At 39.3% G+C, this 21,065-nt stretch overlaps 1 protein-coding gene across 2 annotated transcripts in view; it reads left to right on the top strand.

Moving 5' to 3' along the window:
• Positions 1–5,808: 5,808 nt before the first annotated feature.
• The window catches only part of PTPN13 (protein tyrosine phosphatase non-receptor type 13), a 112,812-nt gene continuing 97,555 nt past the window's right edge, over positions 5,809–21,065 (top strand). Inside the window, exon 1 of one of the 2 annotated variants that reach the window (XM_033060192.1) lies at positions 5,809–5,879. The gene's annotated coding sequence lies outside the window, so the exon portion shown is untranslated. Of the gene's footprint in view, positions 5,880–6,022; positions 6,092–21,065 lie in introns of those variants that run through there. The other variant, XM_033060193.1, reaches the window with a different exon arrangement.

Genomic DNA, 21,065 nt, shown 5'->3' with positions numbered 1-21,065 from the left:
AGGTGTTCATGTTAAATTTTCACAGAAGTCAGCTAGAGTGACTGGCCTATGTATTACTGGAGATAGAATTTACCAGGATGAATGGATGCCACTCACCCTGTGAGTTCTCTTCTTCAAAAATAAGTATCTATTCTTTATAGGCATCTGATTTAAAGTCCATGACAGCAAAAACTACTTGATAATTAATTGCAAAAAAAAAAAAAAAAGTAAAATTAATGTGAAAGCTTGGTGTTAATAAGCAATTAAGAAAGCAAGGTAAAATCCTGAAAAAATGCTTGCAACAAATGTGAAATTTGTTTTTTTTATCATTTATCACTTTTATCACTTATTATTCCAATACTTATTATTATATAACTTATTTGTTGTTATTATTGCTTATTATTCCAATAAAATTAAAAGCAATCCACTTTAGTGGGTGCAACTGAAAAGGTTAGGAAAGTGTTTGAAAAGGTTAACTTCAGTCCCTTCAGTATGACAAAATAGTTTTTTTACCTAGTCAAACCAAACTTATCATCAGATATCCCAGCACATAGCTTTAAAAGCACAGTATTGTACAATAACATTAAAGAAGTATATTAAAATAATCCCTACTACTACATAGGACACAAGACAGCTTTTTGGTCAAATTAGTTCACAGCTTTTTATGGCAAATGTGAATAGAAATGTAAATTACAATGGAATATAGAGTAAGTGTCACAGTAATTGTCACCTGCAGTCAGATTATGGTCACTGTAACTTCAGTGCAAAGGTGGACTAATTCCACAGATTTCAATGCAATTACTCTGGAATAATCCTTGTGGAATTCTTGTGGAGAATGTTACCCTTAAGTGATTTACAGACAGGCAGAAGAGATTTTTATGAATATGAAAATAAATTCAAACACCGTTACAGCGAGTACAATATTTCTATGTCATTAGATATATTTTCTTATTTTTGTTTTCTTCTGACTCTTTGATGGCTCCTTTAGTAGTTTATACAAGAATTCTACTTCTTAAATTCCATGTCTCTCTTGTTATGTTCTCCTGAAGTCTATCTTAAAACTTTTTTGTGCTGGTTTTCCAAAGCATTTAAGGATATAACAAACATGTTTGCATCAGTCTATCTTACTATTATCTCTTCATCCACAGATATTTTAACCTTCACTATTTCATCACCTGTAAAGTCAGACATCTGTTTATGTACCTTTGGCTGCTGCTAGGAAATGCAAGGACCCTGGTATTGTCTCTGTAAAGATGGTACTGGAACATAAAAAAAGCATAAATTTTCAGAACCCAAGAGTTTGTTACACTGTTGCTACAATCAGTGTCCCTGGGTGAATGCTACTCATGAGAGAAACTGAAAAAAAAATCTTAGATGTCAATAATCAGTGGTACAAAAGTTGGGAAAAAAGAAAGTTGGGTTATGTTAATTTGGTTTGTTAACTTTTACTGGGTTTACTACCTTTTAATGAAAAGTACTGCAATTACTACATTCAGTTCCCATCCCTTCCACTTAGATTTAAGATCACCCAGATGAATATGCACATATTTGCTAGTCAAAAATAGTAAAATCATACAATCCTTAAAGATTAATATGAACAACTTAGTTTCCAGTCATTTCAGTCACCTTAGCAAAGTGGGATTTGATCAAGCAGAAAAAATTCTTGTGAGTAGCCTGAGGAATTCCAACAGTTTGGAAAGTGTAACAAAGCAGTGCACACACTGTAAATGTGGGAAATATGTATTAGATTGTTTGCCTGCAGATACCCACCTACTGAAACTTGTCCTTGTGCAACTTTGCTTGCATGAAATCAAAACCAAAAATAATTGATGACCCCCAAATCACTGCATTCACCACTAGATGAGCAGCATCTCTGGTTGACCTGTGAGTACTGAAAATCACATCCAAATATAAAGCTGACATTTGTACAATTCAGTTCCTTCTCTGTTTGAGGGAGCTATGAAGCCCTTGCTGTGCTCAGCAGAAGTTGTGCTATCACTTGCACACGGGATGATGCTAAATTGCATTGCAGCAAGAGGAATGAATTGATTGAGGACAAACACAAAGCTTGTAGATGCTGGAGAGCTGCAACAAAAGAATATTCAAAATCCTCAATGCTTGGCCTTTACAATTTGGTGAGCAGAGAGTCATCAATTATAGTATTATAGAAATTACAGAAACACTGCAATTTTGGGGAGAAAAAATAGCTTTTTTCTCTGTGCCCCCCTGTCCCCCTGGCAACTTTGTCTAGACTTTGGTCTGTCCCTCCATACAATCTGGCTACTGTTGATGTGAGAGCCTTTTCTTCCAAACAGGCTGCAGTCTGGGACAGCCTTTGTGCATTTCTCAGCCTTGGTGACCCTTCATCTCATTTCAAATCTTAAATAAAAACAAGTCCTTTTCTCCTACTCTCCCTATACATTTTAATGTCTCTCTTCCGCTGCTCTGATTTAACTCTTCATGTAATATCCCGAAACAAAACCTTCATTAAGATAGACTCCAAAGTTAAATGCAGAAAGGACCAGTTTGAACAAGTAGTTTCTGTCTGGGCAAGATTGTTCCCTACTGTATATTTACTACTATTTCAACCAGTCTGGTTTTAAGTATCTAGAGCTAATTAGCTCCTGTAAATTAGATTTTCTTGAAGATTATCCTCAAGAGCTAAAAGTCTTGATGTAAGAACTACTTTCCTAGTAAACTTCCTTTTTTTTTTTTTTTTTGCAACTGTAGAGTTATGGGGCCAACAAGAGCACTACAGACTTCACTGGCATTGGCCTAAAAGTGGATTTCATTGCAGATGGGGACTGAAAATATTTCCTCCCACTGGCATTGAGCCTCATCAAATGTTTGTAGGCAGTGTTTTCCTTATCCCTTGATTGTCATTTAGCCAAAAAATTTTAAAAATGGCCAGTAGTTCTAAAGGGATCTATGAGTCAATCTGTCGAAGTTCAGATACCACTTGTTCTGTACTTTTTGAAAATAAGGTCCCCATTTGTGCACCAAAACCAGGAACCACCCAAATTTAATTGTCGCTTTTGAAAATCCCAGACAGTCACTGTACTGTCTTAATATTTCCCAGAGATTTAATCTTTGTGGTAGCTATTTCCCTTTGCTGCTTCTTTCTGAGCCACTCATGTAATTGTTTTAGGATCTTTTAGATAATATAAGGACAACACCTAATACAGACAAACAGAAGGTGCTCTGTGGGCCAAGTGTGGGAATTTCTGTAAGATGCACCTATGCTGGACTTTTTCTTTTTTTCTTTTCTTTTTTCTTTTTTCTTTTTTTCTTTTTTTTATGGTTTTCCTTAGTCACAAAGTATGAATTGTCAGACTTGGTCTCCCTCTAAACTGACTTTTACAAGTACACTGCAGCAGGCCACACAATTTTTGGTTCTCAGTTGCCAACACTCTTGAGCTTAAGGGACAGTTCTGTCCAGTTTATGTACAGGTTTTGTCCTACATGCATCCCAAAACAGGAACTTGGAGGTCCTCTTGAATCTCCCAGTTTAGGCATAGATAGACACCCAACTTTTTATTAAGGAAGTTCCAACATGAAGTGTATATAATATTAATTGGCTTTTTTTTCCCTTCCTTAAGCAAAGTTGTCTTACATTAAACATATACTGTAAGTACATGATGCAAGATTTTGATGGTGGATTAATTGGAGGACACTTATTTGCCAGACAATCTCTTCAGAGGAAAATTTAATGTTTGCAACTCTGGTTAGCATGGAAACTTTCTCTGAACAAGCAAGAAAAAAGTCATACTCAGGAATCTCTTAAGTGCTGGAACGTCAATCTTTGCATTAAATGTCCACAACAAATCCAGAAGCACTGCACTGACAAAAGCCATTTCATTTTTCCACAGTGGAGGCATTCCAGGGTATCAGTCTTTGTGCACAAAATGCTGTGTCTTTCTTAAAGTCAGTGATGTAAGAAGTTTCTAAAGCTATGGCAATGTTTTCCATGTATTTGCATCCCTGTAAAATGCACAGTAGGTGAAGATGGTAATTATATTTTTCATTGATTTTAAGCTCCAAGTTTCCTTGTTGAAGATGTTTAATTAAAAATACAATCAAATAGTCTAATGAGATAATTGTTAAGGCATTCACATACATTTACAAGGCCAAGGAAAATGCTTGCCTAAACAGATGCTCATTAGGAGAATGAAGAACAAGGAACTAAATCTTCTTTTAGGAAAGTAAATTACAATCAACTTTACAGTCTTTTAAGAGAGGTGACTCTCTGGGGAGGAGACTTCTATATTCAGAGGCATATTTTAGTACAAGTGTACAATATTGCCTGGTTACGTAAGGCTGGGTTTTAACACATCCCCAAGTCCTGCTTCACTCATTCTGTTTCCTTGAATTAATTATCCACCTTTGCAAAAAATAATATTCTTACAAAGAATTCTTTCTGTGGCCTATCTTCAAATACAGTGAAGACAGAATATATAGTGGCATGGCTTAGGGCCACCATGAATTGAAGTGTGGAAGCAGAGTTATAGGATAAAATCTATCACAGATCATTAACACCTATAAAAAATTCTCTTTCAGTGAGACAGCAACCTGTAGAAAAAGGACATGCCATAAAGTGTATGAATGCACAGAGACCAAAATGAGCTCCTTTTGGAAATCCAGATACCAATGTAGTCAGGTCACCTTAAAATGTAAGTTGATAGTTATCAACTTAAAGAACTTGTATTACAAGAAAATTATATTTAAATTACATAACTAACAACCTCTCAGATTACTGTAGCCTCTTTCTATGTAAATTAGTTTTACTACTCATCTTTATTTTTGTTATGACTTACACAAAGTCCCTGACACTATTAGTTATGGTAGACTGACTTTTATGCTGAGTCCTTAATACTTTAGTTAATACAAAGCCATTGGTATTTCACTAGGAAACAGTTACAGTCAAACATTTTTATTTACTCTAAACAATTGTTTTCACAAATTTTTAAAATTTATTATTTTTTCCAACAGAAATTACTCTTCCAGACTATCATTCTGAAAGTTCATTTTCACACAGCCTGAATTTGGGGCTGCATCACTGCTGGCATTATTGCCTGTGACTGAAAGCGCTGTTTTGTGACTGTTTTCTTCCCCAGTCTGTCTCCACAAAGGAGGGAGCTACTGGGAAAACTCCAGAGAAACCCACGAGGAAGCTCCAGCCCCACTGCACCAGCAGGCAGTGGATTTCACATTCGAAGTGGAAAAAGAAACGTTAAATTAAAAAAAAAAAAGAAAAGAAAAAAAATTTAAAAGGCAACCCACCCCAACTTTTCACCTCATCAAGTGGACCTTTGCCTCACCAGTTTTTCTGACAGCTAAGAACAATCGGCCGCGTTTGGAAGCTTTGCCATTAAGGCTTTTGCTCAAGTTTGCGGACCAAGGCTTCCAGCTGAAGAGCCAAGGTCCGGGAGCAGCCAAATTATCCTGAGAAAAAAAAAAGAAAAGAAAACCAAACAAAACCAAAAGAATGCCTCTGGGGCCAGGAGCAGGGCTGAAGCTGGCCCCAGGAGAGGCAGCTGCCGAGTCAGTCCCCGAGGGGCTGTGGAGCTCGGCCGGACCCTGAGGGCGGGAAGGGGCCGGGGCCGGGGCCGGTCGGGGCGCGGAGGGAGCGGGCGGGGCCGGGCGTGTGTCGGCATCTCCTCCGCCGCCCCGGGGGCGGGAGGGAGAGAGAGAGAGGAGAGAGAGAGAGGAGAAGAGAGAGACACAGGGAGGGCGGGCAGAAGGCGCGGCGGTCGGGGGCGGTGGGCGGTGCGGCCTGCCCCGCCTCCCCGCGCTGCTGGCGGCCCCGGGGCAGCGGCCGGCGCGGCGCAGCGGAGAGGAGAGGAGCGGGCAGCGGGAGCGCCGGGCCGGCGGGGCCGGGCGGCCGCGGTGCGAACCCGCAGGTACCGGGGCACTGGCAGGGCCGGCCGCGCACGGCGGGAGGGAAGGAGGGAGGGAATGCGGAGGGAGCCGCGGGGCGGGGAGCGCCGCCGCTCCCGCCCTCTCCGCGCCGGGTCTGGCGGCCGGCGGAGGAGATGCTGCTCCGCGCTCCCAGCGCGGCCGCTCGGGGCGAAGCTCCGCGCTGCGCGGCTCCATCGGCGGCTCCAGAGCGGCGGTAGGTGCGGGGCAGCGATCCCGGCCGCGGCCTCCGCCGGGAGGGGCTTTCCCGGAGGGATGGGGGCTCTCCCGGAGGGATGGCCGCCGGTGGGCGTGTGACCGCCTGGCTTGGCTTCTCGGAGGGCTGGGGGAGAGGTGAAGAAAGGCCGCACGCCGCGGCGGGGATGTTGGAGCTCCCACCGGCACTTGCAGCCCGGGACCCGCTCTGCCGGCCGAGAAGGGCTTGGTTTGCCTACCCAGCCAAACAAAGCAGCCCCCGCAGCCCTCGGACTTGTTAACAGAGAGGAAACTTTTTCCTCATTAACGTTTCTGGAGGAGCCGAAATGAAGGATAAATCTGTTGGCCGGTGATGAGAAATAGCGTAGGTTTCATTGGCTTTTTATCTCCTAGCAATCGACACCTCCGCAGACCGCAGGATAATCTCTCTCATATTCTAGATTGTGTCATTCTCTTTAAATTGCATGTTTAAAACAACAAAGGCAGTGACTTCATAGGGAACCGCCAGGAGCTGTTCTGTACCCCTCCTGTTTACTGGGGAAACATTTGGGAACCGGTTTGGTTTTGTAGGTAGGATCAGAAGTAAATGTAGGACATGGAAACTGTAAGGTTGGTTGCAGGTAATCTGTGTCTAGCCATCTTATTAAGGTGTGAGTTTTGGAGAAGGGAATATGAAAGTCTTTGCATGTGGAACTAGCTGGGGCAGTAACCGTGATCAGTTCCCGAAACCTTTTCAGGAAGAGGACGTGTTCTGTGAAACTTAAAACTGGGTCAGAATACACAGACATTTTCCTGAGGGTAGAACCTCATGTGAGAAAGCTGTCATTGAATATAAGTATTCCGAGGTGTCATGACTCCAAGGTCATTTGTTTGGGCTCAGGTTGGTGAAATGATGACATTTAGTGCCCATTCCAGAGGAGGACTACTGTCTGTGTTCACATTAAGCATCATGCCTCTGACTGAACATCACCCGTGCAAGTCTGGCTTTGGATGGACAGAAATAGGTTCTAAAGACATTTCTGCAAGAGTTAGAATCAGCCACGATAGAGGTACAAATGAGAAAACAAACAATTTGGGTCTTGTGCAAGAAATACTGATGAGGAAAGAGTAAATCTAGTCAGAGGATCTTTTGGTAGTGCAGTTACAACAGTTTGCTACCACTCCTAGTGCTATCAATCGGACATCTCTGTTCAGCTTTCATACACAGCAGATGTGTTTCACTTGGAGTGTCTTTTTTTTATCTGCCAACAAGTATGTCTTTCCATGAACAGTTCCAAAATTTAAGCAGTAATTCAAGGAAAGAAGGACAGCGAGAGAAAGATAAATATACAATCTAACTTTTAAAGATGCTTTGTTTCTCATTGTTAACCTAACAACCCTTTCTGGTGCATGGAAAGGCATGTATTCCTTCCGTAATGGGACTTCTTTTCTTTTGCTGTGCATGATAAAAAAATATGAAACTTATTTAGATTGGGGTTTTCATATTTTTTTTCCTAATCCAAGTGTGGGTTTTTTGGGGTTTTTTTTTGGGTTTTTTTAAGTTGAAGGTAGAAGTAAAAGTAAACACTTGAATATACCAGATGTAAAAGGAGACAGACTGTACCACAGAATGTTATTCTAACAGCTTAATTTAAAAAAAATCTCTTAATACCAAGACTGTTGTTGAGTGGCACTGAAGGCTGTGACAACCACAGCCTCAAGGACATTTGAGTGGATGGAAGAGCAAGGAAGTACCTGTGTGAAAAGGTTGGGCAGAATGTTAAAGCATAAGTGAGTACACTGCGTGTGTTTTCACCAGGATAACAGAGCCTGGTGAAAGGATGTGACCCAATAGTCTATTTACAGCTTCACAAGCCTTTGAAAGTAAAAATGGGCTGTGTGAATGAGTGGTAAATAACCACTGTGACTGGTCATCTGAGCCTGTGATAACTTGTGCACAACATTGTAACTTGTGTATAGTATTGTCATTTTCAATGCCTTGAAGGGAAGCAGTGAAGAAGCCTAGGAAAGGGAAGAGATTACATTCCTGTGAGTGGGAAGCTACAAGGGTCCAAATGTTACCTGTTCTGGTGGCAGGAAATTGTAGTGTCTTTGTGTAGTAGTGCTTTTTTTTTCCTTTATGGTGGGATTTTTTTCAGCCGCATGGTTTGTACAGACTGACTATCACAGAGAAGGCCTGAAAGTAAAAATGTACTCTTTTAGCTGTTCACTTTAAAAAGAGCACAGCAGAGCAAATATTTTTTACTTTTACATGTGGAACAGAAATTATTTGGCACATAGCTATTTTTCTCCCAACCAAATGCAGGTATGAACAATAATAATTAGTGGTTGTATAGTACAATAAATCTTCAAAGTGCCTTCAAATCTTAATCAGCAAACCTTAATAGCATGCTATTCCTGCAAGGGAGGTAAGTAATTAGATAAAATGAGACTGGGCAGACTCTTAAATGGAGTTTATTGTTGAAGTGCCTGTCAGTTTCACAAAGCTCTTCTTTATCACTGAGGTCTCTGAATGCTGCCGTACTTAAATGGCTTCAAATGTATCTATGTTGAAATACATGACATTATGGCCCAGAGGGCCTTGTTAATATTGACATTCTCTTGTTCAAAGTTCTTCACAGCAAAGGAGACCTTGTGCTCAAGAGCCTCTGTAGTGGTTGTTCCAGAGTACCTGTGAAGACTTATTAACCTGAACAAGAGTAAGGTCAGCTCTTTAAGGGGAAGGATTTCCTTCAGAAGAGCTTTCCAGTTTACTGGTGTGACAAGCCTAGAACCTTTGGTCCACTGATGGTAAAACTCAAAGTGATTTTGCCAGTAGTTCATTAAACCTAAGAACATTAAGTATTGCTGCATTTTTAGATGGAGTGTTGGTTATCAGCTCAACAGTCTGTCACTTTTTTTTCGTCTGCTTAAAGCAAAAATTGACTGGAATTTTACTGTTTCAAAGTGAGCTAGTCAGTGAGACTAAAAGACTGAAAAGCAAGTCTTGTTGTAGGGTGTCGTGGTGCAGAAAATATTTGTAAGCAGTTGCCCCAAGCTGTTGCTTACCATGGGACAAGCGTGGATGGAAAGCTGTGAATACCAGGCTAAGTTAATGTTGTATGTCGCCAGTTAACTATTAATGAAATCTGTGCATCTGTAAAGAAGGGTGGAACTTCTGAAAGAAGTGTTTCCCAGCCCCACCTCCTCCTGAAGTACAGAGAAGGAAGCTGGGATTTACAGATGGGAAGGGCACAAGAAGACTCCTTGGTGCCGTTTTTATTTCATCTGGGCTTCCCTTTCTCCTGTGCCACTTAAATACCTGGTGAGGAACCAGGCATATTCTTTGTGCATCATTATCTATTAAAATGCTTTCATTAAAGGCAATTAATTTAGTTGGTTGCCTTGGGACAATGATATGCCCTGTGAATTTGAAATCCAATTGGTTAGGATAGAGATCTGCTCCAGTTGTGACACTCTGTACAAAGAATAACAGTCGTGGGAAGGCTTTGTTCTCAGGGTTTCATCTGTCCTTTATCTTTTATGTGTAAATTTAATATGCCACAGAAATGTCTGCAAGTAATATGTCAAGAATTAAAGGAGACCTGGTATTAAAACTGCTGATTTTTGATTGCTGGAATTTGTAGGGAATACTGTCGTTTTGCAGGATGTTGAGTACTATCAAGGATTTGCAGGTGCTAGGGTAATTAATGTCAGATTTAGGACTAGGTGCTGTGTTAGGTGCTGGTTCCTGCTTCAAACAATTGGTCATTAAATTAGGTGAGATGGAGCACTTGGAAAAGAGAGGAAAGCTTTATCTCCTGTTTTGCAGCTAAAATTAAAGCTCGGGGAAAAGAACTGACTGACCTAAAAATGATGAAAATGTAAGTGTACAGGCTTGGAATGGAACACAAACTTCTTCATGAACTCATCTGATGCTGTCAAAAACATCATGCTTTTTTAATAGACTTTGAGACTTTTAATTTCTGTATGCTTCTGCTTTGTCAGAGTAAGGATATGGTTTTCTGGGTTTATCCAATTCTAGCTAAAAATATTTTGTGTGTGTGTTCTTGGAGGCTGTCTTCCTAAAGACCATTTGTCTGTATCTGTGGGAGAGATATGGGTGGGAACATTCTGTAGAGCTGGCTGAAATTTTTGAAAGTGAATCTGAAAATGGCTTCCATGTGGTGTTGACATCTTCTCTGAGTATTTGTGTGCAGTGTGGGTGCTTGGATTCAGGCATGTGCAGAGGGGTACGTTGTAAATGGTGTATCTGAAGTCTGATTTATTTAGAAAAGTAGATCTGGAAGTCTTTATGGGTGACTTTTCTTGAGCATCACTGTTGCAGGTGACTTATATTTGTGCTCTAGGCTTGAAATTGATGCTGAGGTTGTTAGGAAATGCTCCTGTTTATTTCTCAAGTAAAAGAATTTCAGAAGAGACTTTTTCCTATCAGACTTTTCCTTGAAAGCCAGTTTTGTTTGTTGAGGGGAGAAGGCTGTTAGAGCATACAAATTCCTAATTTTTTGATGTGCTTTTCATCATAATGACAGCTGGGGAAATCAATGGAAACACCAGGTTCTCATGTGTTCCAAACAGCTGTTAAAGCTTTATTGGCTACATCAGTATGTGTATATAGGTATATATTCTCTAGCAGGCAGATGTCAGGAATCTTCCAGGCACACTCCAGGATATCCTTGTGTGTTGGAATCGTAGCACCATGCTCTGTGCTGTATGGATCTGACAATAAATACTAGTTCATTGCAGTAGCATAGTTCTGCTGATGCAGTTGAAATTGTTGCATTTTTTGTTGACTTAAGTGCTGTTTCAGAATTGGCACTGAAAGGCACAGAGATTTGTTAATGGAAATGATTTTTGTGGTAAAATTGCATGCTTGGAGATGGAAACTTCTCTGAGTCTTGTGTCCATTCTATAGTCTGTCTTTACTTTTATTCATGCAACAGCCAGTGTTCTGCTCATGTACTGGGCAGGCCCTCCAAACCTGTTAGAGAGAAAACCCAAGGAACTGAGTGCAAAGGTTTTCTAAGTTATTGCTAGGTACAGACAGAACATGTTTTATCTCATAATCTCTAGGGGTATGGACACTCATTTGCAGCTCCTTGTTTGCACAGGGGAATTGGTTCCCAGTGATTAATTTTATGTTTCAGTGAGAATTTTTCCCTTTTAAATATTAATTTCTTTAGCATCTCAATAGCATGTGCATATTGCACTGTTTTTTCCAGTTTTCAGATAGACATGAATGGCTACATGGAGGGCATAAAAACCCACCCCAATAAACCTGTGACACACGTGGTTCCAGGGCTTTCTTAGGATCACCAGAGAAAGGTAATGGGACTTGACTCATAAAACCATGTCTGTTTTACCCTGTAGAACACTGCTGTTGAAATATTAACTACAGAAACTCAAATTTGTAAGCAACCTTATTTGATGTTAAATGTGTGCCATCTTTTTTGATGGGACTGATGACTTTTCCTGCTAACTACTTCTATATATTGTTATTTTAAGAGATGAAGTGGACTAAAGAGAGAGCTAAATTAAAGTCTGAAACTTCAGCTGTTAGGAATAGTTGTGCTTCCTGACAAAGTCATACCTGGTTTAAATGATGATAGATTTGGACTTGGATGTTGCCTTAACCAATAGAGGGGTGAAAAAAATGAAGCATGTGGCTATTTAATCATGTCATACATAGATAGTCTAACTTTTCTACCTAGTTTGCTCACCAGGGTATCAGTGCTCTACAATATCTTGCTGATTTTTCTTTTCTTGCCACAATTTATCAAGGGCCAGCATTATGCTATTAGTGATTTTACCCATTTCTCTCTTCACAGAATGTAGTGTTTTGACAGAGAAAAGTTAAGGGAAGGGAAATGGAGCAGAAGTTTTGCCTTTTAGTACCTTTACTGTAAAATCAGTAGGTGGAAAATCCCCTCCTAGTGCTTAGGATTATGACCAGTGGAATAATAGCTCTATTTTGTCAAGTCAGTGCAAAAACTGTGTTTGCCTTCAATGAATTAACTTGGGAGTTTGAATCCCTGGCAAGCAAATGGTCGATATGATGGTCCAAGTGCTGCTTTTGTGCTTTGCTTTTTAATGTCAGTGAGGAACTGCACACATGCTACTTTAAGAGACATCTCTGTAGTATGTGTCACTGACTGGACAATTGAGTGGTTAGGTTTATGTGGTGCTATCCTTCCAGCAGCCTAATTAAAGACTCTGTGTAACTTCCTTTAATGGGATGCTTCAACAGGTGATAAGTACTGGTTTCTCCTTCAGAGGATTTGTTATGGTATGTCTTTCAAGTGCCTTAGTGTGCTTTAACTATTCTTTAGTGATTGAGGTGCATCTTCTGTTTGTTCTTCTGAAGCCAGTTTGCTTTCAACTTCTGTAAGTCTCAGAATTGAACTTCTTCACATTAATTTGACATTTAGGAAATAAGAGATGCCTGTATGCATGCATTATGCAGAGATTTGTTTGTTAATAAGCTCCCTGTGCACTTTTTGGTAAAGGATTTATTTTGGGTGGATTTCTAGCAGGAAAGAGATTCTGTCCACCCTTCATAGACTGTGTATTTTAGAGTTTGCATGTGTCTTCATTCATCTTTTCTGTTCTTAAACCACTGCCTTGCACCTGGAGGGCTTTCCTCTTAACCATTAGAGACAGAACTTCAGAAACACTTGCACAAACATTCAGCTTATTAATTAGTGTTAGAAAATTGTGGCAGCAAAAAATAATAGCACATCTAATGAATCCACTGAAATAATTTTAAAAAATGCCGCAGTCTAGGGAAAACTTAAATTTCGATTATATTTTCCCATAAAAATAACTTTGTTTACTGTTGACATCTGAATCGATACACCCTGAGGAACTCCTGAGATGAGGGTCTCCCTACTAACTTCACTGGAAATTTGAGTGGGATGAAAGTAGAATGCAAATGCTATTGACATCCTTATTGATAGAAAGCATTGCAGTAGACAATGCAGTGTGTGTCGGTACGTCTGTTAATTAACAGTGCTCTGTGCAAGAATAGCAGCGGTGGGCTGTTAAATGGCTTGTAGCTGAAAAACAAAGAAATTGTTTTACAAGGCATCAAGAATGCTTGTACAGCACCTGGAAAATTTTGACCTAGAAGGTCTAGCTTGTGAAAACTTACAAGGCCATTATTTGTCAGAGGAGCACACCGTCTGGAACAAAAGGAAGGTGGGGTGAAGAAGGTGTGGGGAGAAAGAAAGGGTTGGGCTTCAAGATGTGATTAAGTTTCCTCTAGTTCAGGTTTATGGGCTTTCAAAGAATGTCCTTATCTCATGTGCTGGTGGTGGAGGCTTCTGTGAGCTGAGGTTTCTTCCTCATAAAGATTGGGATGAGTTTTCAGACCATCACAGCTGCAAGTACTTTTGGTGTTCCCAGCTTAGTGGTTATGTTTAAGGTCTTCATGGGTTAATAATTTTCTGATTTCTATCTTGTGGTTTTTTTTTATTTGCTTGTTTTCTTGGTTTTGTCTAGGTTTTTTAGAACTATTTATCCTCTTATCCCTTTTTATTTGTGTGGTTGTTCAGACTCTGAAAATCAGAAGTTTGTCTGGGAAGTCTTGTTATAGTGATCTATTCAATAAGATTTGCAAGAAATATGCAGTGTAAGTTTTTGAGGAATCCCAAAACTTTAGACTTAGATTTCCTGAAAGAGGTTTCTTCCAATGCTATAATCTGACAGTGCTTAGCAAAACAAGCTAATAGTCGAGAACTTTAAATTTTGAACAGCTTCTTTTTTCAGGGTCCCTGTCATTGAATCCCTTGAATGACCTTAATAAAGAATTTAAAGATTATCAGATTATAAAAGATTTGCTAGCTGGCAGTGCTGGAAGTTTGTTTAATCAGAAATATAGACTCATTTATTGAGTGGCCTTGCAGTTAGGTTATCACATGTATGGAACAGCCAAAGCCTGGAGCTTTAAGCACATGGGCTAACACGTAGAACTGAATTGCTGAAATAGCTGTGTAAAGCTCCTTTATGACAATTTAAAATGTGTGTGCTCACCATGATTGGCACAAGACTTGGGTGTTTCAGAAGTGTAATGCGTTATCAAAATTGTCTTTTATAAAATTACTCTTGTTTTTAGAGGTTTTCTGATACCATTGCATCATGTTCGTTTGTTTCAATCTATTGGCAAGCAGTTTTGGTGAGAATAATTTTTCTATTTTTCCGTGATCTCTGATCCGGTTCTATCCTCTGTGTATTTGAGGAATACGGTGTTTGTAAAGGAAGAAAACTGTAAGATGAGTTTTTGTTGTTTTGTCACAAAAGGAAAATCCTAAAAATTGTTTTATAATGATTTTCAAATGTTATATCCATGCATTGCCTTAAAAAGAGAAAATATTTAGTATGCTGGAAAAATGGTTGGTTTGGTTGGAAGAAACCATTTTCTATTATTTTTGGTAGCTGCAAACACTTACTGGTGTTTAGTAAAAGTCAGGCAACTTTGAGGCGTGACTGGGTCCTCCAAGACCTTTAGCATGTTCTTTTCTAGTGAAATTTGAGAAGTAAGTTGCTTTCTTACAGCAAACAAAAGAAAATGCTCTTTGGGAACTGCTTAATTGCAGCTGTATTACTGGAACAAAATGTCATGTGGAGTGAAAGTGTAAATGTGTTCAGAAGGGGATTAGAGAAGTTAACAGAACAGAGACCATTAGTGACTATTAGATTTGACTGTGCAGCTTGAGCTCAGGAACTCAATAAACTGGTGATTGCCAGGAAAGGGGATGGGAGAACTGGCCTGATCCAGTTTAGTACTTTTTGTATTAAACATTGCTTCAGTTTCTGAACCCACAGAAATGGGAAGCTTCCAAACTGAGAATTTCTTTAAGCCCTTAAAAAAAAAAAAGCCAGAAAGCTTAATAAGAAATCTCTTGTGATCTGCCTCTGAAGCTCATGTGTGTCCACATGGGCTTGACTTGATGTTCAGAGAAGAACAGCTGTTTGGTTCCAGCTGCAATTCCTTCCTGTTTTTTTCATCCTTTGTGTCATGGAATCTGTGCTCCCGTTTGTTCAGATTGCTTAAAGAGGGATTGAACGATGGATGGTCAAGTTATCAGGGGAATTAATTTTTATGCATGTGAGTCTAGAGTAAAAATAGCTGCTCAGGAAGAGAGGAGGAAAAGACAGGAACACTTTGGTGATATCACAATTTAGGTTGCAATTTTAGCTGTTGAATAGGAAAGTAAAAATATACTACTAGGTAAAATGGTAAAATATGTAATTTTAAAAGGCATCACATGAAAAGTGCAACAAAACCAGCTTGTGGAGACATAAATAATTGGATTCCTTTCACAGATGAGAAACATACTACTTAAGAAGGGAAGGACATTCTGTATGATAAGAGGCATTCTTTTTGTTCTTGCTTCCCTCAACATCAGATTCTTGCTCTGTTGATACTACCATGTGTGCTCTGTGTGCTCTTTGGCCTTGCACAGAATAGTTGAAAAGAACATTTTTCAATACAAAGCCCTTAGTTTTGTGATATTGTCAGACACTGAAGGAATTTGTCTTCAACTACTCAGTATTAGTGAGCAGAATGGAATCAGCAAATTGAATTTAATGTGGTATGTGGAAATTTCCCTGGTGCCTGCACAGTGCAGAATGTAACTTGCCATGTTGCAGAAAATATTTTTGTGCTTGACATTAACTGAACTCTTTGTTATACACATTAATTATTGCTGATTCTGTCCCACCCATTGCCTTTGCTTTGAGAATATTAAAGAGCTGAAGATCACAGAATTTAACTTTTCACCGTAATATGAACTGCTGGCTGGGAAGTCTGCTGCTGATGCAAAATCTGTTTGTTCTGCTTCCCTCTTCAGTGGTTTTGGAGAAGTGGAAGAGAAACTATTGCCTGTCTAGACTTTAATAGATTTTATATATATATTTACTTTTTATGTAGACAACATTAATTTCAAGGCTTATGATGTATTTTCAGTGAAAGGCTATAAATGCCAGTTAAAAAATACTAGCAACAAACAACACAAAGTTTGTGCCAAGAAGTAATACACATCTAAAAAGAAGCGATTGTTTTTTACAATAATTTTGGAACCTCAAGGTATAAAGTCTTCCAACTCTTTTCAAAGAATTTGTGGAATTCAGGTTTTGCTGTGTGAAAAAAGCTCTCCTTAGTCACCAGCTGGCGCCTGGGTATATAGAGCAACTGTAAATTGTGTGTGACTTCTGGGTCGGGAAAGTTGGGGTTTCCTTCACCTTCCTTTTTTCTCCACTCCTGTCTGCCAGTGGGAGAAATTGTGGTTTTTTATTACCTGTTTGTAGACTGATGGTGTAAAATCAAGGGTGAAGTCTTACAGCAACTTCTGTACAAGTAATTATTGTAAAAGATCCCTAGAAAATGGGAGAAGTCACCATCAGCATGGTAGGAAGCAAAATCTATGTTAATGGCAGCTGTCTTCAGTTATATTTTTGACAAAGCTCAAAATGTTAATCTACACCTTTTAAAATACAGGTCGTGAATAGTTCTATAAATTTATTTCCCCCTGAATAACTGCGTTTGGGTACATGGATGAGAAAAGGTCAGTAGTGTAAAACCAAGTGGCAAAACAACTTTTTGAGGAAAAAGTACTTTTCTTCTGGAATTGATTAGTAATGGTCCACTGAATCCCTTAATTTTACCAGCAAGGCTTGGTATCTATAATGATATTTTGATTTAATTTTTTTTTTTTTTTGTGTGGAAGTTTCTAATGTTCCTGACTGCTGCTTTGTCTGGGCATTTCTTCCTTGGCTAAAACAACCTGTGTGTGCTTTAGTGCAGACACACTCTCTGTGCTGCTCTCTCAACTCTCTGATGAAGCCTTGGTTCCGGTTTTTGTGCACTGTGAGGAATCTATGTGTAATTTCCCACTGTGGACTAAGATAATACATTTTCCTGTCTCTGAGATTTCCATCTCAAGACTAAGACTGTCAAATTTTGTTCCTCCCCTCTTTTTTTTTTTTTTTCTCCTCCTTCTTAGCTCTTTACATTAACACCAGATTGGGTATTTCTGTAAGTGGTGAACACTTGATGCTTCTCATTGATTGCTGCTACTACTTTTTCTCAGGTTAAGTGTGTATGCAACTTGAGGTAAACCAGTACAACTGGTCCAGTTTGATAAACTCTCATTCAAATTCAGTATTTTGTAAGCAAAGTTTATGGGAGGATCTTTTAAAACTATTGGCAGGACATTTGAATGTTTTGAAATCTGTTTCAGACTATTCTCCAAGTGGTGTTTTTTAAGTGTTATAGTTATGAATTTTCTATGTGATGTATCAATGAATAAACTCCAAAGTGTTTAGTTAGCAATGAAAGATAGAAATGGGAGATGGTGGTTTTTTTTCACACATTTATGAAAATGTTTTTGTAAAAGCTGAATTTTCTCCTAGGAGTTAATGCCTTTTGTATACTGATTTTAAATAACATGCCCGTTTTCCTAAGTTTGCAAGGACAGAAATGAAATACTAAATTCAGGACTGGAAGAAAATTTGAATTGTGTCAAAGTTCTAGACATACATGGAAAGGATGAAAGTTGGTATATTGTAGGCAGACTAGATTATGTAAGACTTGAGCTCTAATATATTGAAAGGATTTTAATTTATTTTTTTTTAGTGCCAGATAGGTGTTTCTGTTTATTTTAGGTGGCTGTAGTTACTGTTTTCCTGTGTCTCCATGCAGTAACAGTTACAGAGTGAAGGTGTCATACACAGTATCATCAAATTGATTGTGAAGGCAACAAAATTTGATGCATTCTTTAACTGGTCTAACTCCTTTGGTCCAGTTGCATGAAAAAGAGATTCAAGTGCTGTTATATTATCCTTCTATTCTTCTTTTGCTTAATTCTTCACTGGGCAGTGGCTTCAGAGATTAATGTGACCTTCTGCTTTGGTTCTGTTCCAATACAGCAAATATAATTTGTACATGGGCAGTACTTGTGTAAGTCCTCAGTCTGACTAGCTTTCAATTACTATTTGTAGGAAGGTTCTTCAAAGAAAAGGAAAGAAGGATGATGCTGTGAATCATTTCCCTCTCAGTTTCCAGGCCTGTAGAGGAAAAGTTTCTGTTAGTTTGCCTTTGTTATGCAGCCCAAGGGTGTAATATGGCTTTTTGTCCTTCTAATATGAATGTTTACCATCCAGACAAAGCAAAACTTCCCAGAACTCTGGAGTTTTTTTGGTGATAGCAGGCTTGGTATTATGTCATGGGAGGAGGTGCTGCTGTCTTGTTTTTCCTGTTTTTTTGGCAATGCCATCTTCTGTAGCTTGTTCTGTCCTGCAACCTCTCCGAGTACCAAAGCATTATGGAGTGCAGATAGTGATCAGATGGAGTTCTTTGTCCATTCTGGTGTGTGAAGCTAAATCAAATCTGTTGCATCACTGACTGTGTCTCTTTGCTATAGATGAGGCAGTCTTTTTAGTGTGGAAGGTCCGCTGAGGAGTTGTAGAAATCACTCTTGCAGGATTTTCATGCTGCTGTCAAGTGATACTTGTTTTTGTTCTTTGTGGTGAGGGTCTTTCTTTACACTCCAAATCCCATTCACTTTCTTGGCTCAGAAACCATAAGCTTGATAAGCAAATCTGGGCAGAAATAACAAGTAGATGAATCTCTTGTGAAAGAGAAATGCCAAGTTTTCCCACCTAACAGGAAAAGGACTAATACTCACAGCACCTTTGAGGGCAGTTAAGCCATGGAGAATATCGTGGCTGTAGGACTGAATAAATCATGCGTAACCGCTGAATTTAAGATGAATCACAAATTGGGTGTGTGTTAGAAATTTGTTCAAGGGGCAGTATAGTCAATTTAACAATTGTTCAGTTGTAAACACATACTGAATCATGCAGTATATAATTATATATTTTCCTGAAGTGTGGGGAGCAGAGTGGCAGGCTGAGGGACTTAAGTTAACTGGTCAGGTTCTGATTAACTGGTGTGATTTTGGCACAAGGCCATATATATGCTCTGTCTACTTATGTTTTGGAGGAAGATCATGATTTCCTAACCATAGGCATTCTAAGTCTTCAAGTGGCTATGCCTACTAATTACTACGGAGCTAAAACCTCCTAATTGCAGGATTTAAACTAGACAGTATAAGCTGCTCGGGAAGGTTTTGGCCTCCATAAAGAGCTCATTTAAAAAGCAAGCTTCCATGACCAAAAATCTTCATGTTTTATGTGGAATCTTTGGATTGATAGCTGTCTCTAGACACACTGCTAAATAGCTGTCACACAGACTATACTGTTCTCAATTCTTGGTGTATACCACTTCTAAAGAGTTGAGTGGGCAAAAAATAGGTAAATTTTGATGTACGCTATCAGTTGCAGGAAATGGATCAGCTATGGATAATTGGATAAAGAAAATCTGCCTTTAAAATCCAGGTGTTTTCAGTATTTGCAAGATGGTGATGAGTAATGTGCCTAAAGACCCTGCTAATAATAGATTTATCAGAGAATTCAAAAAACTTGGAAAATACTGAAATATGAAAACACTTGCAGCAGATAATTTAGAGTTAGGGAAATCCTATAATGGGAATAATATCCTTCATGTAAAGCTTGTCTTCCATTTTCTAGGCGGTGGGGTTTTTTTCCCAGCAGGAAGAGTTCACAGCATATTTTCTGCTTGCTCTCAGATTTCTAAGTGCCCTGCAAATTGTTTACTGGTTGGGAGTGTATATGCAGAGAATAAGCACAGCTTTAATCCTGAATTCATTTCTGTGTGCTTGAGTATGGAAGGAAGTGGAGAAAGACAGGATCTGCAGTCTGAGAGGACAAATGATCACCTTGTGATGTAGAAGCAGTTTCTGTGGGACTAGCAGGTATTAGGCAGAAGAAATCTCCACATTTGCACTGTGTGCATTTAACTCAGAGGTCTGGTATCTTCTATATTATGGTTTAACTGAATACTGTTTTATGTAGGGCATGTTGGACCTTATTGGTAGGTCTCCTAAATTACATTACATAGATGGATTCTCAGTTACTGGGGGAAAAACCGAGATGTATCCTGTTCAAGAACAATTTCCAACAGTCTGCTCTTCAGCTCAGCAACGCTTCAGGAACGGGAAATATCTTTCCTATCACTTAAACAGCAATTAAGTGCTGTTTAAGAAATAGCAGTTAAACGGGTTATTTTTTCTCTGGAAAATTAGTTGCTTATGGAAAAAAAAAAGTGCTGTGAGGTCTCTTATGAGGATAGGGGTTTTTAAAGATGATGGATACTTCTGCAGTTCTTTGTAGGAAGTGGTTCTGCCCGATAAGACTTGCTAGTTCTATACTTGCAATACCCTGTGTGTGTGTAGAGTGAAGAGCTGGTTTCTGGACAGATGGAGGTCTCTTATTAGAGTTGCAGCCCATCTGCTGGCATCAATCTGTTTTCCCAAATGCTTACAGAATCTTATTTAAATCTGCCTTGGCCAAAACCTTTAATAGGCTTTAGGGACCCTCTAACAAGGCTTTCAGGTAGTTCATGTTGACTTCTCAAAATAGATCAGTGTTCCTGCCCATTTGTAACTCACTTTGTCCTTCGGGGTTTTTCTCTTGTCCTTCAGCAGAAACTTAAAACAAAAGTGAAGTGTTTGGTCTATGAGGAGTATATGCATGCAATCACACATTTTATGTAGTTAGTGGGTAACACATGCATGTGTGGGGACACACACACTCTTTCTCAACATGAGTGGGCACTGTAAAAAGGCTGAGAGGCATAAAGTGCAGAGAGACAGGTATGTAATGGCACTTGCCAGTGCATCTCATTTCCTTAGGATCAGCCTGCCTTCATTTGAGGCAGCATGGACAAGTCAAATCCAGCCAGCTGCCTAGCTGCCTGTTCTGCCATTCCCTTGGAGTGTTCATGTTTCCTGATGAGGCATCAGGGTATTGTCAGTTATGCTTCTCAATTGGAGGTGTATGAAGTTACTTTATAAGATTAGTCACTGATTGTCTTTGTAAGGGTTTTCACACCT

This window comes from Catharus ustulatus, chromosome 5 (assembly GCF_009819885.2).
Source record: "Catharus ustulatus isolate bCatUst1 chromosome 5, bCatUst1.pri.v2, whole genome shotgun sequence".
In the NCBI taxonomy this organism is placed as follows: Eukaryota; Metazoa; Chordata; class Aves; order Passeriformes; family Turdidae; genus Catharus; species Catharus ustulatus.
This window is presented reverse-complemented; position numbering and strand designations above follow the sequence as displayed.